This window comes from Calliphora vicina, chromosome 3 (genome assembly GCF_958450345.1).
Source record: "Calliphora vicina chromosome 3, idCalVici1.1, whole genome shotgun sequence".
In the NCBI taxonomy this organism is placed as follows: Eukaryota; Metazoa; Arthropoda; class Insecta; order Diptera; family Calliphoridae; genus Calliphora; species Calliphora vicina.
In genome coordinates, this window is record NC_088782.1 from 74,966,383 (window position 1) to 74,981,565 (window position 15,183).

Consider the following 15,183-nt stretch of genomic DNA (forward strand, 5'->3'; position numbering starts at 1 on the left):
GTAAACAGTTAAAAAAGATATTGCACGTTAAAATAAATTAATTAATATAACGTTCACAATAAATAAAGGCGAAATTATTTACAGGCAGTCTCAATTCTACGACAAATATAACTCTTCAAAAAACAACATGGATTTTGTTTATGTAAAATTATTTCCTAGCTGACTGCAAAAAATCAAAAACGTTTTAAATTTAACTTAATTTATTTGAAGTTTTAACATTTCGTTAATAATAACTTTATGTTTATAATTATTCGTTATTTGTAAACTGTATTCTTTTTTTACATTCTGTTATACTATATGTAAACAGGCACATAACTACATATTTACAATCATAGGAAAGTAATTTATAAAAAGTTAAAAGACTCTAACCAAGGCGTATTTAACAAGCTGACAGCAGTGGCGAATTGAAATAAATACAGGCGAATTCACTTATTTTTTATATATAGAGTTTGACATACGGACGTACGGGCGAATATTTTTTATATATGTAGTTTGACATTTGTGCGTGCTATTTCTATAATCAGCTGTGCTTCGATGGCACCTTATTAAATGCACCTTGACTCTAACAGTTCTTTAGATATTCGAAAATAACAATTTAGTTTATATGATCTGATACCATCCATTTGCAATACGTCAATGGTATTATTATAGTTCTCCAGATATTCGATAATAAATATTTACTTACTTTTACGGGCCCCTTTCTCCGACCCCCTTAATTTTTAGCATAACAGAACACTGGCAAAAACTTAATTTACACAAAGTTTAAAGGCGCTCACAATTACAGTTTACTTGATATTCGAAAATAACTCCATTGATCTGATCAAACCCACTTTTATATCTTTTATGTACATTGGTAACAAAATAACTAATTTGAAGCATTACTTTAACTATTATACAGTGGTTGACAAAATAATGGAAACTTTTTCAAATATTTCATTAGTGGTCTAAAATCTGAAATAATTTTTTAAAACATTTTAACATTTTTGTAGTATTTTATTTGTATACTTTTATTAACATAATTTAACAAAAAACAAAGGACATACATAATTAATTAAATTCTAAAAATGAGAAAACAAAATTAAAAGATTTCTTTATTACGGCATTGACAAAACAATGGAAACTTAGGTATTATTTTAACAAATATGGTCTAACTGCTACACATCGACGATGCATTGAACCAATTAAAGAGTCAAGGGTCTCCATTGAAATATTTTGCCATTCCCTTATAACCGCCTCCGATAAATCTTCCTTCCTGGGTTAATTTTGGGTCCTTATTTTACGATCTACAATTTCCCATAGATTTTCTATGGAATTGAGATCTGGCGATTGGGCAGGCCACTTTAAAACACGTACCTCGTTGGATTGTAACCACTCGGTTACAACCCTAGAAGTGTGTTTCGGGTCGTCGTCGTGTTGGAATCTCCAAACTAGGGGCATATTTTCCTCAGCGTATGGGTACATACCATCGTTTAATATGGTTCTGTATCCTATACCTGTCATGGTATCTTTTAAAATATGAATTGGGCACAAACATTGCCCTGAAAAACATCCCCATACCATAATATTGCCACCGCCAAACCTTTCCCTTTGGTCGTCTTACAAATGTTCTCCCATCACTGCCTCTTAAATTGTATTTGGATTCGTCGGAAAAGAGGACAGTATTCCATTTCTGTATCGACCAGTTTAAATGATCCCTGGCAAATTGTAGACGAGCAGAACGGTTCTTTTTAGAAATGAGTGTTTTTTTCACAGAACGATAGCAACCAAGACCAGCCTCATTTGCCCTGCGACTAACTGTTCGGGTAATTATTTCTAATTTTAGGCTATTAACGACCTCTCGAGAAGTTATTTTTGGGAATTTCTTGAACTCTCTCGCTATTAAGTTATCTTGTCTAGGAGTAGTCTTACGAGGTCTTCCACCTAAATGTTGAGTTTTTGCAGAACCGGTCTCACGAAATTTCTTTATAATTTTTGAAACTGCTGATTTATTTATTGAATATTTGTTTTAAACCAGCTTTAAAATCGTTAATTATTTTATTTTTTAAGTCTTCACAAATCTTAACTTTAGCCATTTTCGTTAACTTTGAAAAAAATCAATTATGCGAAAAACTTAGAAAAAGAAATTGTGAAAAATTACCAGAATTTAAAAATAAAATAACTGTATACAGGATGCTTTTTACATCGTTCTTTTAAATATTATTTTCATTTTACACTGTTTTTCAGTTAATTTATATAAATAAAACTATACAAGTAAAATACAAAAAAAAAAATTTATTTTAAAAATATATTTTAAATTTTGGGCTACATATGGAATATTTGCAAAAGTTTTCATTGTTTTGTCAACCACTGTATATCCATGTATTCAATTATTCCTACTAATCCGATCCCGGCCTATTCAGATAAACATCCTAAAATATAACAATGTTATTCAGAGACAGTAATGGAGGTCCTACACCCACTTTTAGGTACACTTCGTACAGTGGTACTAATCTTAAAGACTTACACAATTATTGTTCTCCAAATATGTATTCGAAAATAACAATCCAGCACATTGTCAGCCAACTATGTACCATGGTATCGAAATAAATCCTTCAAAGTTTTACGGCTTTCCCTAATACAGTACACCAGATATTTATTTTGTATGTGAAGTTCCATCCATGTCCACTATTAATAACCCGCCCATTTTGAGGCAAATTACGTAAAAATATAAAAAAAAATTTTGGACAATGTTTGAAGAATCTCGCAATTTTAGTTATCCAGATATTTAAAATTAAGTATTTTCTTTGTATTATTTTACAGTTCTGGTGGAACCTAAATATCTAATATATACTTTTTTAAATAAATATTACACATATATAACCCTTCGAACAAAGATAATTGGTCAATTCACAAGGTCTCTTATCAGTCATATTATCATAATGTCCTAATATATCACGACTCGGCGGCTGGGCTTAACCGACTCTTAGGCATTCGGCGCAGGTCTCTGGTTACGATAACACAATAAACATAGCATACAGAGTAGTATTATTTTAGGATATTTTTTTCTTGAAAAGCAATAAAAACCATTGTGAAATATTAGAACATTATGACAATATGACATGATAAGAGACCTTGTGAATATACCAATCTTCTTCTTCTATATAAATAAAAATCAAATGTCGTTCGTTGGTAATTGCATCAGTTGAGAACGGCCGGACCGATTTAGACAATATTTTTTTTTTTTAAATGTTGGTCATAGTCCAACTTAGGTTCTTACGGAATGAAAAATTGATCAGGCCCACTTTTCAAGATTTATCCAAAATCGGAAAACGGCTGCATCGATTTGGTTAATTTTTTGTTTAAATGTTCATAGTAATCCAATTTAAGTTTTTACTGAAAGAAAAATTGACCACGTCCACTAATATGTCTACTTATTAAATACATTTGCAAAATACATAGATCTGTGATCACTCATATTTCATACCAAAATTCGATTACTTATGTATATAAAAACTCAAAATATCTAAATTCGCTAATAACTTGGCCAATAAGCGTTTAATTAAGAAAAGAAGCTCGATCTGTGATCACTCATATTTCTGACAAAAAATCTATTTTTATATAAAAACTTAAAATATCTAAATTCGCTAATAACTTGGCCAATAAGCGTTTAATCAAGAAAAAGAGCTCGATGTGTGATTAACTGAACAAATCGTTTCTCTAATAATTTGGCCAATAAGCGTTTAATCAAGAAAAGAAGCTCGATCTGTGATCACTCATATTTCTGACAAAAAATCTATTTTTATATAAAAACTCAAAATATCTAAATTCGCTAATAACTTGGCCAATAAGCGTTTAATCAAGAAAAGGAGCTCGATCTGTGATCACTCATATTTCTGAACAAAAATCGATTTTTTATATAAAAACTAGGGTATTCAATCGGTTAACCGTTAATCGGTTAACCGATTAATTTTTGTCGGTTAACTGTTCGAATAATTCAAAATAGGTGATTTTCAAATAACAAATAAACCGATTAATTTGTGTCGATTAACCGATTAACCGAAATTTATTATTTTTGCACTTTTTTGTATTTGTTTTTCCATTTTAATTCAAATGTCAAAGTAAAATTACATATTTGTTCGAACATCCAAGAATCATGTTTAAGGTATTTATAGACGGCAATACTGAGTATTAATATTTGTCAATAACTCAAGTATCATACCACAATTTCATCGTCAAAACAAAATTTGATTAGATTTTCAAAGAATACAAATGATTTTTTGATTTACGGTCGGTATTCAAAATTTGTTTAAAGAGGGTATTAACTCAAAATTCTTAAAATTTCACATTTTGCAAGAAATCAATTACATAATAACATTAATATCTATCTACTGTAAAAGTTTCGACGTATTCCGATTACTCTATCATCTCGAAAACCACATTTTAGACGATTTTGGTGATAATGTAGTGACTACTTTTATATCAACAAAAAGGTATTATTTTGAGTTAATACAAAAGTTGAAATAGAAATATCGTATATTTTTATAAAAAATTTATTATTTTGATTTGAGCCTTTATTCAAATTAAAACTAATCAAATTGTTTTATTTAAATTTGGTTGTATTTTGAGTTGATACTTTTTTGTTGATAAAATTTGTTTTACTTTATGATTTTAATTCGAAATGTGTCTCTTTTTAGAAAAATTTTTTTCACATTTTTTCAGAAAAATGGTATTAGCTCAAAAAATAGATTTTTTTTTTGCAATAATTGGAAAAATTTAAGAGAAAAACTATGAAAACATATTTTCAAATGGAATTTGCTTACTATGATGTATTTGGATTTTCAAATTCTAAATATTTGTAATACTATCGTATAAACAAGAAATGTTTTTTCGAAACGATTTCTTGACATTCCGAATGATTTCAATAATATTTTCAATTTGAAAAGTGTTAATACTCAGTATTGCCGTCTATAACTACCTTAATGAGTATAAAAACTGATTTTATTGATTTTTTAATTTACATGTATTTGTCGGTTGAGAACATGATAATGGACGAAACTGGAGACACTACGGAAATAAGTTTTTATCATAAATTATCGAAATTAGTAAAAGTATTTCTAAAAAATCCAAAAAGGACTTCAATGGTATAATGGAGATTTTATGTGCTTAGAAAAAAACTAAAAAAATAACTGAGATATTGGATATTCTTTACCATGCCTTACTTTCGATTTCACTAGCATCTACAAACAGCGAGAGAGTTTTTTCCAAGTCGAGTTTTATTAAAACTAATGCAAATTAATTACTTTTTGGTAGAATTGCTATGTTTTGTCTATTTTGTATTTAAGTACAGAAAATTCGTGGATATATATTCAGTTTAAAATTTAAATTATTCGGTTAATCGATTAATTTAAAATTAACCGATTAAATCTTAAACCCGATTAATTATTTGCTCGATTAACCGATTAAACCAGAAACCCGATTAATTGAATACCCTAATAAAAACTCAAAATATTTAAATTCGCTAATAACTCGATCTGAACAAAAATAGTTTTTTAATATAAAAACTCAAAATATATAAATTCTCTAATAATTTGGCCAAAAAGCGTTTAATCAAGAAAAGGAGCTCGATTTGTGATCACTCATATGTCTGAACAAAAATAGATTTTTTACATCGGATTTCAGAATTCTGGGGCTGGATGTAGAGTGCCGGAGTACGCAATTTGCATTTTATTGAAGCAAAATGGACAGATTTTTTTCTTACAATTTCACAATTTTCTCTTTTTTATTTTTTTCGTAATTTTTCAAATTCAACAACAGTTATTTTAATTTTTTTCTATGAAACCCTATTTGTTTTTGTACGGTGTTTTAAAGACAATTTTATGTAGACAAAAACTAGACATTAGCTGTTAAAATCGGTTTATACTTGCCAAAGTTATTAACCTTTTTCGAAAAAAGTTCGATAAAATTTACCTTGTAAATTAAAAATTGTACAAATATTTTTTTTGTATAGTTTTTTTATACCCTTCACCATGAGTGGCAAGGGTATATATTAGGGTATTCAATCGATTAACCGTTAATCGGTTAACCGATTAATTTTGGAGGTTAACTGTTCGAATAATTTAAAATTGCTGATTTTCAAATAACAAATAAACCGATTAATTTGTGTCGATTAACCGAAATTCCTTTTTTTTTTGAACTTTAACATATTTTTTTGTATTTATTTTTCCGTTTCTATTCAAATACAAATTTCAAATTAAAATTAGATATTTTTTTGAACATCCAATAAACATGTTTAGTGAGTATAACAACTGATATATTTAATCTACATGTATTTGAAACTATGTATATATTTACATGTATAGACGAAACTTGTTTTTGAAATGAGTCTTTTAGTTATCAGAATTAAATTAAACTATTAAAAGTATTCAAAATATAAAACAATCCAAAAAGGACTCCAATGGTATAACTAAGGATTTTATTCGCCAACATATACATTCAGCGAGAGAGTCTTTTTCCAAGAAAAGTTTTATTAAATCTAAAGAAAAAAAAATCGTTTAAAAGGAAAACATTTAAATATATTCTTTATTTAAAAGATTTTTTCTGAAGATCTCACTAAAACCCTAAAAAATACACATATCATTCATTTGCTGCAACAACGTCATAATTCAAAAAAAAATGTTTTATGACATTTTTTGAATGTTTTATGACATTTTACTATTTCTTAAAAATAAAAATATATATAGTAGATGTTAATATTTTTCTAATTTGTATTTATCCCAAATTTTTACTTGTCAAATATCTCATACAAAAAATAATAGACTTTTTTGAAAACTGATAAAACTATATGAAAGATTATAGAACGGCGCATATTTTGTATTACTCAGTTCAAAAAACACGGATTTTGAGTTATGACGTTGTTGCAGCAAATGAGCGATATGTATGCAAAAATTATCTCAAATACCATATTTGCTGTTTTTTATGTTTTTGTACACAAAATTCGTTGTTGTATTTTCAATTTAAAATTAAAATATAAATTATTCGGTTAATCGAATAATTTTAAATTAACCGAATAAAGCCAAACACCGATTAATTATTTGCTCGATTAAACCAGAAACCCGATTAATTGAATACCCTAGTATATATAAGTTTGTCATTCCGTTTGTAATTTCTACATTTTTCATTTGCGACCCCATAAAGTATATATATTCTGGATCGTTATATATAGCGGAGTCGATATAGCCATGTCCGTCTGTCCGTCTGTTTTTTTAAATCAACTTTCCAAATCCCCTAAATAACTTACAAACATGATTGATACATCAAAATCTGCGGAATTCTTCCGGCTCGGTTGCTATTTAAAATCAAGAAAATTGGTCCACAAAAAACCCAAAAACCCATGTATTTTGTTAGTGTTTCATGAAATCGTGTACATATATAATAGCATAATAAAATGAAAACAACAGTTTAGTTGTGTGTATATATGTATGTAGATGTGTGTAATACGTATTACAATATCCTTGATTTCGGTTAGATTTTTTCCTTCATTTTGCAAGTTAATAATAATTTTATTTCTATCCATTAAAATTTGCTTATTTTTGGATTCCCTGACAACAACAAAGCTGGTCCATTCCATGCACAGCTTTTAAAATGAAGCAATTGCTCAGAAAGGAGGACCTACCACATATTAAATGCAATTAAGTTCGTACAATTATTGAATTTATGTAAATTTTTATGATTTTAAGGAAAATGTTTGTATTTTTTTTATGTTGATTTCTAGTTTGTAAGATTTTTTATAAAATGAATTAAAAAAGGTTTAAATATGTATTGAAAAGTAACCATAAATTGCTAGTTTATATTATGAGTATGTCTGTACGGAGACTTAATTGATTCAGTGTAGCTCTGTTACTTGTTTTTTATTCATATGGGCTGGGAGAGAAAATACTACGAAAGGTGTTAATGGAAAGTTCAATAACTTTTACAATTTTGATCCGATTTGAATAATTAAAACCATGTTTTGTTAAGAACTAAATTTTCTTTATATATTAGTATAAATTTGTATAAGCTTCCATATCAAAATAAGCAATGAAAAGCGTTTAAAATCAAAAAAGTTGATAAATTTTGTTTTTCTTTTAGATATTCTTAACAAAAACAATACTTATCACTTACAAATGTATCAAAAAAATGAACGACATTTTAAAGCGTAATCAGTTTTCTTTCCGTTAACAAATTTAAAGTCGGCCATAAACGGACAGAGTTACAGATCGATAAGTTGACGAACATCACTGAAAACGGTTTTTTCAGAATAACTTCTGAATTTGAGGGTGTTTCTGAAATTTTTTGACACAATTTTGTAATGTACTCAGCAAGCCCTATAACCCACGCTGGGTCATTTTCCAAGTTTTTTTTCCATCGTAGCACCGTGTTTTTAACCATTTTAAAACAAAATGTAAAGCAATGTGCGAAAAAGTTGGTATCGCAAACAACATTGCCTTTTATCAAGACAATGATCCCAAGCACACATCAAGTGTTGATTAGCTAAGATTGATCCATAATAGTTCCAAACATATAGAAACATCTGCACAGATTCCATACTTTAATGTAATTGAGCATCTTTGGGAGGAATTTTTGTGTTTTTTTACTTATTTTCTTTGCAAAACTTGTAAATTGTGTTAATTTTCAACTTTATCGTTTGTTTACATTTGCAGCAATATGTTTTAAACATATTTTTTATGTTGATATTTTTACTGGACAAAAAATGTCCAGTAAAAAATATCATGTTCTCTAGCTACGAACTGTCACTTTTAACACTAGGTGTGTTCGCGTACTTTCCAGTAAAAAATATCCAGTAACTTTATTTTAGAGAGTAAAAATAAATTACTCTCAATCTGAAAAGTAACAAAAAAAAACAACGCGAACAACAATTTGTAAAAATAAGTTGTATTTTATTATAAATTAATTTAAAACGTTTGTTTTGGGCTATTTTACTTCTTTTCTTTGCAAAACTTGTAAATTGTATTAATTTTTTTACTGGACAAAAAATGTCCAGTAAAAAATATCATGTTCTCTATCTACGAACTGTCACTTTTAACACTCTCTTGCTCTCTCGTTACAAGTTTTTAAAAGTAAACGAACGGAATCCCGTAACTTCCAGTGATAATTTGTACAAATTATTACAAATTATCAAGTACGCGAACACAACTACTCTCTTGCTCTCTCGTTACAATTTTTTAAAAGTAAACGAATGGAATCCCGTAACTTCCAGTGATAATTTGTACAAATTATTATAAATTATCATGTACGCGAACACAACTAGTTTTAGTTATGCAAATTTTAATTTTTGTTATTTCTTAGATATTTTGGAATGTGGAGTGTAATTATAAGCGAAAAAAACTATTTTTTTGGTGCATTATTTTGATGTTTATAGCACATTTACAATAGACAAAATCTTGTCCGATTATGCGTTGGAGCCACTGTATATATGTTGAGACTTTTTTCAGTGTGGAGAGAGAGAAAATACTTTGTTTTTGACATGACCAGTTAATAACACCACCAATGAAATAAAATACATAGCCCTATGCTCCTTGTAGGAGTTAAAAGGATCAAATATATATATAAAATATGCGATTTTCTACCAATTTTATTTTTAGCTCAGTCTGCATCCACATATCCATATAACTGATTACTTTCTGACGTAACTAATTTTTAATATTAACGATAATTTATTTGATGCTTTAAGATATTTTATAACTTCCAGTCTTCTTTAGTTGGTGCTTGAGTTTTCTGAGCACATATTGCAATAATTGCTGTAATAACCCTGACGAAAACAATGGTTAGGTTACGTGGGTTGCTCGCAAGTTAGCGAGTTCACTCGGAGGCCTTGCGGCCCATTGTGGTACCCTTAGAAGTACTATTCCCTTATGCTGAAAATGTCACACATAAAGTGAGAATAGTTTCCCTCCCTAGTTTCGTCTATTATGTGATTTCTGTGGTCCCTATGGGAACCAGCCGGTACTTCTAATAAACCCAATCATATTCACTAGTGACACATCCCTGAGACAGTCCAGATCATGGAAAAGAGCTCTACCAAGATGTAGTAGTCTATGCTCTTGTAAGGCTGGGCATTCACATAGAAGGTGCTGTACCGATTCCTCCTCCTCTTCATCTAAACAACTTCTACAATAGCCATAACGTGGGTAACCCATACGTTCCGACATATGTCCAATCATGCAGTGCCCAGTAATTATACCCGTGAGAAGTCTAATCGAATTCCTACTAAGAGACAAAAGAGTCTTAGTTCTATCCTCTGTCAGATTGGGCCAGAGCATTCTGGATATTCTACAAGTGATGATATTTGACCACCTGAGTTCCGTCTCGCTCAAAGCCCATTCATCTATCAATTTTGATACTGTCACCAAGGGAGTGTGAATATCCCTTTGCGCAAGAGATACGTCCAGGGACGACCCGTTGGTTGCGCACTCATCAGATACTTCATTTCCCCGGATGCCCGCATGTCCTGGAACCCATATCAACTCCACGTGATGTTGTGTCAGTTGTGCCAGTGATTTGATACAATTGAGAAGACATTTCGACCTAATCACGTTGGAGTTAAGAGCCTTGATTGATGCCAGGCTGTCCAAGTAGATATGTATGGTCGAATTTTCGAGATTCAGTTCCCGGATTCTTCTCGCGGCTGTATCAATAGCATAAATCTCTGCCTGGAAAACCGTGCAGGTATCGGGTAATCGAAGAGACATCAATAATATTGAAAACAATAATATTGAAGAAACTGATGATGAGTGTAGGTAGTTTCACATCTGGTAACCAATTTTAGGAGGAGAAGGCAGAATTGATTGGTACTATGCGGGATGAGTTTAAATCTATAAAATAATATTAGGGTTATTGTTGATCATCCTCCAGATCGAAAAACCATTAGTTGCAAATGGCTCTTTAAGAAAATGTATTTTTGGAATCATCTTATATTTACCGACGAAAGTAAATAGTATTTTCGTAAGTGATGACCGATCCAAAGTTTGGAGAAAACCGAACACTGCACTTGATCCAAAGAATATTATACCTACAGTCAAACATGGTGGAGGAAACATTATGGTTTGGGGCGCCATGGCGTCATCTGGAGTGGCTCGTTTGGTTTTTGTCGAGAGTAACATGGTCCGCTATCAATATAAAAACATATTGTGAACAAAATCTTAAGTCATCTGTTGATAGCTTGGGTCGAAGAAATCAATGGATTTTCCAGTAAGATAATGACCCTAAGCATATTGCGCACGTTGTTCGATACTGGCTTCTTTACGATGCCCCAAGACAGCTAAATTCACCACCCCAGTCACCAGACTTAAATCCAATAGACAAATTTGTGCGAAAATATGAAATTAGTAGCCTTGAAACATTAAAAACCGCTCTTATTCGTGCATGGTCCGAATTAACACCCTCTATTAAAGATAATTTGGTGAAATCAATGCCCCGCCCGTCCTCTTCAAGCAGTTATTAATGCCCAAGGTGGACCAACCAAATATTAAGATTTTTAACTGAACTCCTCCTTAACGTCTGGGCCGATTTCGATGAAATTTGTTCTGTGTGTTTGAGTGGGTCCCTGGATGGTTTAGATTCACAATTGACCTATATAGGAACAATGGGCATGGCACCTCCCATACAAAGTAAAAATTTGTTATTGCATATCTGGAGTACTATTATAGTGGGAGTCTTCAAATTTTGTGTGAACTATGGGAGAACAACGTTTGTCGGGACAGCTAGTTTTATATAAAATTTTTAAATATTTATTTTTTGTAGCTGCATGTAGACTATTTTCCTATGAACTTTTAAAGTTTTTGTTATTATTGTTTTTATTATGATCTAGCTGAACCCGGTCCGCGTTGCTGGCCCTTAGAAAACAACTGTTTTATATTGCATCTCGATTTCGATTTTAATACACAGTGTCGGACAGAGTCCGTGATCTAACCTTCAATGTTAATAGTCCGGCTGGTTCCAATGAATTCAAAAATTCAGCAGGATAATCGACGGCTTGTTCTTCGTTCATTGCTGTGTCACCCGATTTTTATTTTATTGTTTCGCCAGGTAGTTTCAATTGTATTTGCTCATTGAGCTTGTTAACATCATAATTTGTTGCATCTTCCCACAGCCAATCCGAATTTTTGTAGTTGGTTGTAAGACTTATCAGAATTTCGGGAACGAAATCTCATTTGTGGCAGGATCAATTGGAATGTTTCCATTTCCGATGTTCAACAATTGTTTTGAAAATGTTTCGGCAGAAGGGTATTGCAGCAAATGCACACACATGTTCGTTGATAGCGTTTGTCCAAACAATTTTTTTCTCAACCAAAAAAATTTGTCGACCAAAAATTTTTTCAATTTCAATTCGTAGCTTAACATCATTATAAATATTGTAATTCACAGTGATGTACTCTGAAACTTCTAAACCCTTACGCCGATTTGAAGGAAATTTCACATGCGCAAAGAGGAAGTGTAGTCGAGTTTAATTCTCAGCGAGTTGTTTAGTTTTCCATAATTTATTTGACACGTAAAAAACATAAGGTAGACATTTTATATATCAATGGATAGAGGATTTTGTCTTCTTTTCAAAAATGTATATAACTTTTGACAATTAAAAAATTCATGGAATACTTTTATGAAAAATATGACAAAAAATGCTTTTTATTGAATTTTGCATAGATACAAATTTTTCAAATTGAAATAAAATTTTTATTTATGAATATTTTTTAATGAAATTTCACAGTTATGTAGATTTTTCTATTTAAAATAGAAAAATAAAAACAAATTTTGAAATTTGTTATCAAGTATCCCGCAATTCCCCAAAAAATCTTGAAAAATCCCAAAAATGGGATTCTTTCGTTTTTTGGCTATAATATCCATAATAAGGGCGGGGTTATCGGAACCCTTTACAAGATAATTAAGAACTTATTGGGCCATCTAAAATAGGTTACTATATTTTGATATCGATTATGCGATTTGAGAATTTTCGCCCTAAAGTTGAATTTTACATAAAAAATAAGAAATTTTTTGAATGGACCTGATCCCATCGGTATCAAAAATTATAAATGTTTTTTTCATTTAAAATATTTGGCGTAAAGTTAGCTTTTCAAAAAGTACAAATTCATTATTCATCCTCTTAGAAAATTTTTAGATAACTTAAAAAGAATAAAAGTACTTTTTTCCCAAAAAATTGCGAAAAATCGCCTTTTTTAATTTTTTTATATTCAAATGCATGTAACTTTGGACTCAGTCATGATTTTTAAACACTTCTTTCTTTATTTGATATATAGATCTATTGTTAATCCTATAAAAGAAAAATGGATAAAATCGGAGAATATTTGGAACCGCGGTCACCAAAAAACTGGTGTAGAGTGGGTAAAAATGTTGAAAATTAAATTTTCAAATGCGAATATCTCCTAAGCTATAAGAGATAATTTATGTAGTGCTCGACGAGGAGATTCTGTATGTGTAATTTTTTTTTAAATCGGAACACAAAGAAATAGGATCATTTTAAAAATTGAACATACCCGAGGTGTCGTACTTTGGCAACCCCTGGTCCCGCTCCTGGTGGAGTCATGAGGTCCAAATTCAAAACGGCGTAAGGGTTTAGAAGTTACAGATTTATTTCCCTCTTTTTTTATTCTCATACCACTGTGCGACGATGCATTAATTTCACCAAATTCTCTGTAATAGAGGGTGTTTTTCGGTTTATGCTCGAATAAGAGCGGTTTTTAATGTGTCAAGGCTACTGATGTCATATTTTCGCACAAATTTTTACAAAACGTCCCATATGAGCTCTATTGGGTTTAAGTCTGGTGACTGGGGTGGTGAATATAGAGTCTTGGGGCATAATAAAGAAGCCAGTCTCAAACAACGTGCGCAGTATGCTTAGGGTCGTTATCTTGCTGGAAAATCCATTGTTTTCCCAGGCTCAAACTATCAACAAATGCCTTAATATTTTGTTCCAATATGTTTTTATATTGATAGCGGTCTATGTTAAGCTCGACAAAAACCAAACGACCCACTCCAGATGACGCAATGGCACCCCAAACAATAATTTTGCATCCACCATGTTTGACTATAGTTACAATATTCTTTGGATCAAGGTTTTCTCCAAACTTTGGATCAGACATCACTTTCGAAAATATTATACTTACTTTCGTCGGTAAATATAACTCGATTCCATAAATCCATACCCTTGTCCATATGAGAGTTAGACCCCTATCACACTAGGCAATTTAGTTGCGCAAGTCTCTTGCCCAACAACAAAAGAGCATGTAAAATTTTCTTCTCCTTAACCCGACATTACCTCTGACATCTACAAACACAAGAGACTTGCGCATCTAAATTGCCTAGTGTGATAGGGGTCTAACTCTCATATGGACAAGGGTATGGATTTATGGAATCGTGTTATATTTACCGACGAAAGTAAGTATAATATTTTCGAAAGTGATGTCTGATCCAAAGTTTGGAGAAAACCTTGATCCAAAGAATATTGTAACTATAGTCAAACATGGTGGATGCAAAATTATTGTTTGGGGTGCCATTGCGTCATCTGGAGTGGGTCGTTTGGGGTCTTAGCAAACTCAAGCCAAAGTTTACGATTCTTCGCTGAAATGAGTGGTTTTTTTCGTGCTGCTCTGCTATTAAATCCATTGTCATGTAAAATGTTTATAATTGTTCGTGGAGTAACAATGTTATTGGAACATTTTTCGATCTGTTCCGCCAATTTTGGGGCGATTATTTTCGAATCCTGGTTCACTACTTTCAAAATACTGGTAACATCACGTCTCGAAAGCTTATTAGGTCTGCCAGGTCTTGGCTTATTTTCGGTTCTATTGGTGTTATTATAATGTTTTATGATCGTCTGTACAGTAGCCGACTTAATTTTGTTGTCTTAGCAATTTCTCCATAAAATCTTTAATTATCACTTTAACCATTGTAATGCTTGTAAATTTAAATAACTCAACAAAATTAACTGTTATTTTCTTTTCTTTGTTTTAAATATTATATTTGATGTTAGAAGATACTACGTTGTATGTAGACTTTTTTTCCGCTAATTATGTTTTTTCCCAATAATTTCTATGTTAAATTTTTTTCATATTATTTTTTACTTCGAGCAGTCTTAACATAAATACCTTAAACATTGCTATAATATCTATGTATTTTAATTATCGCCATTTT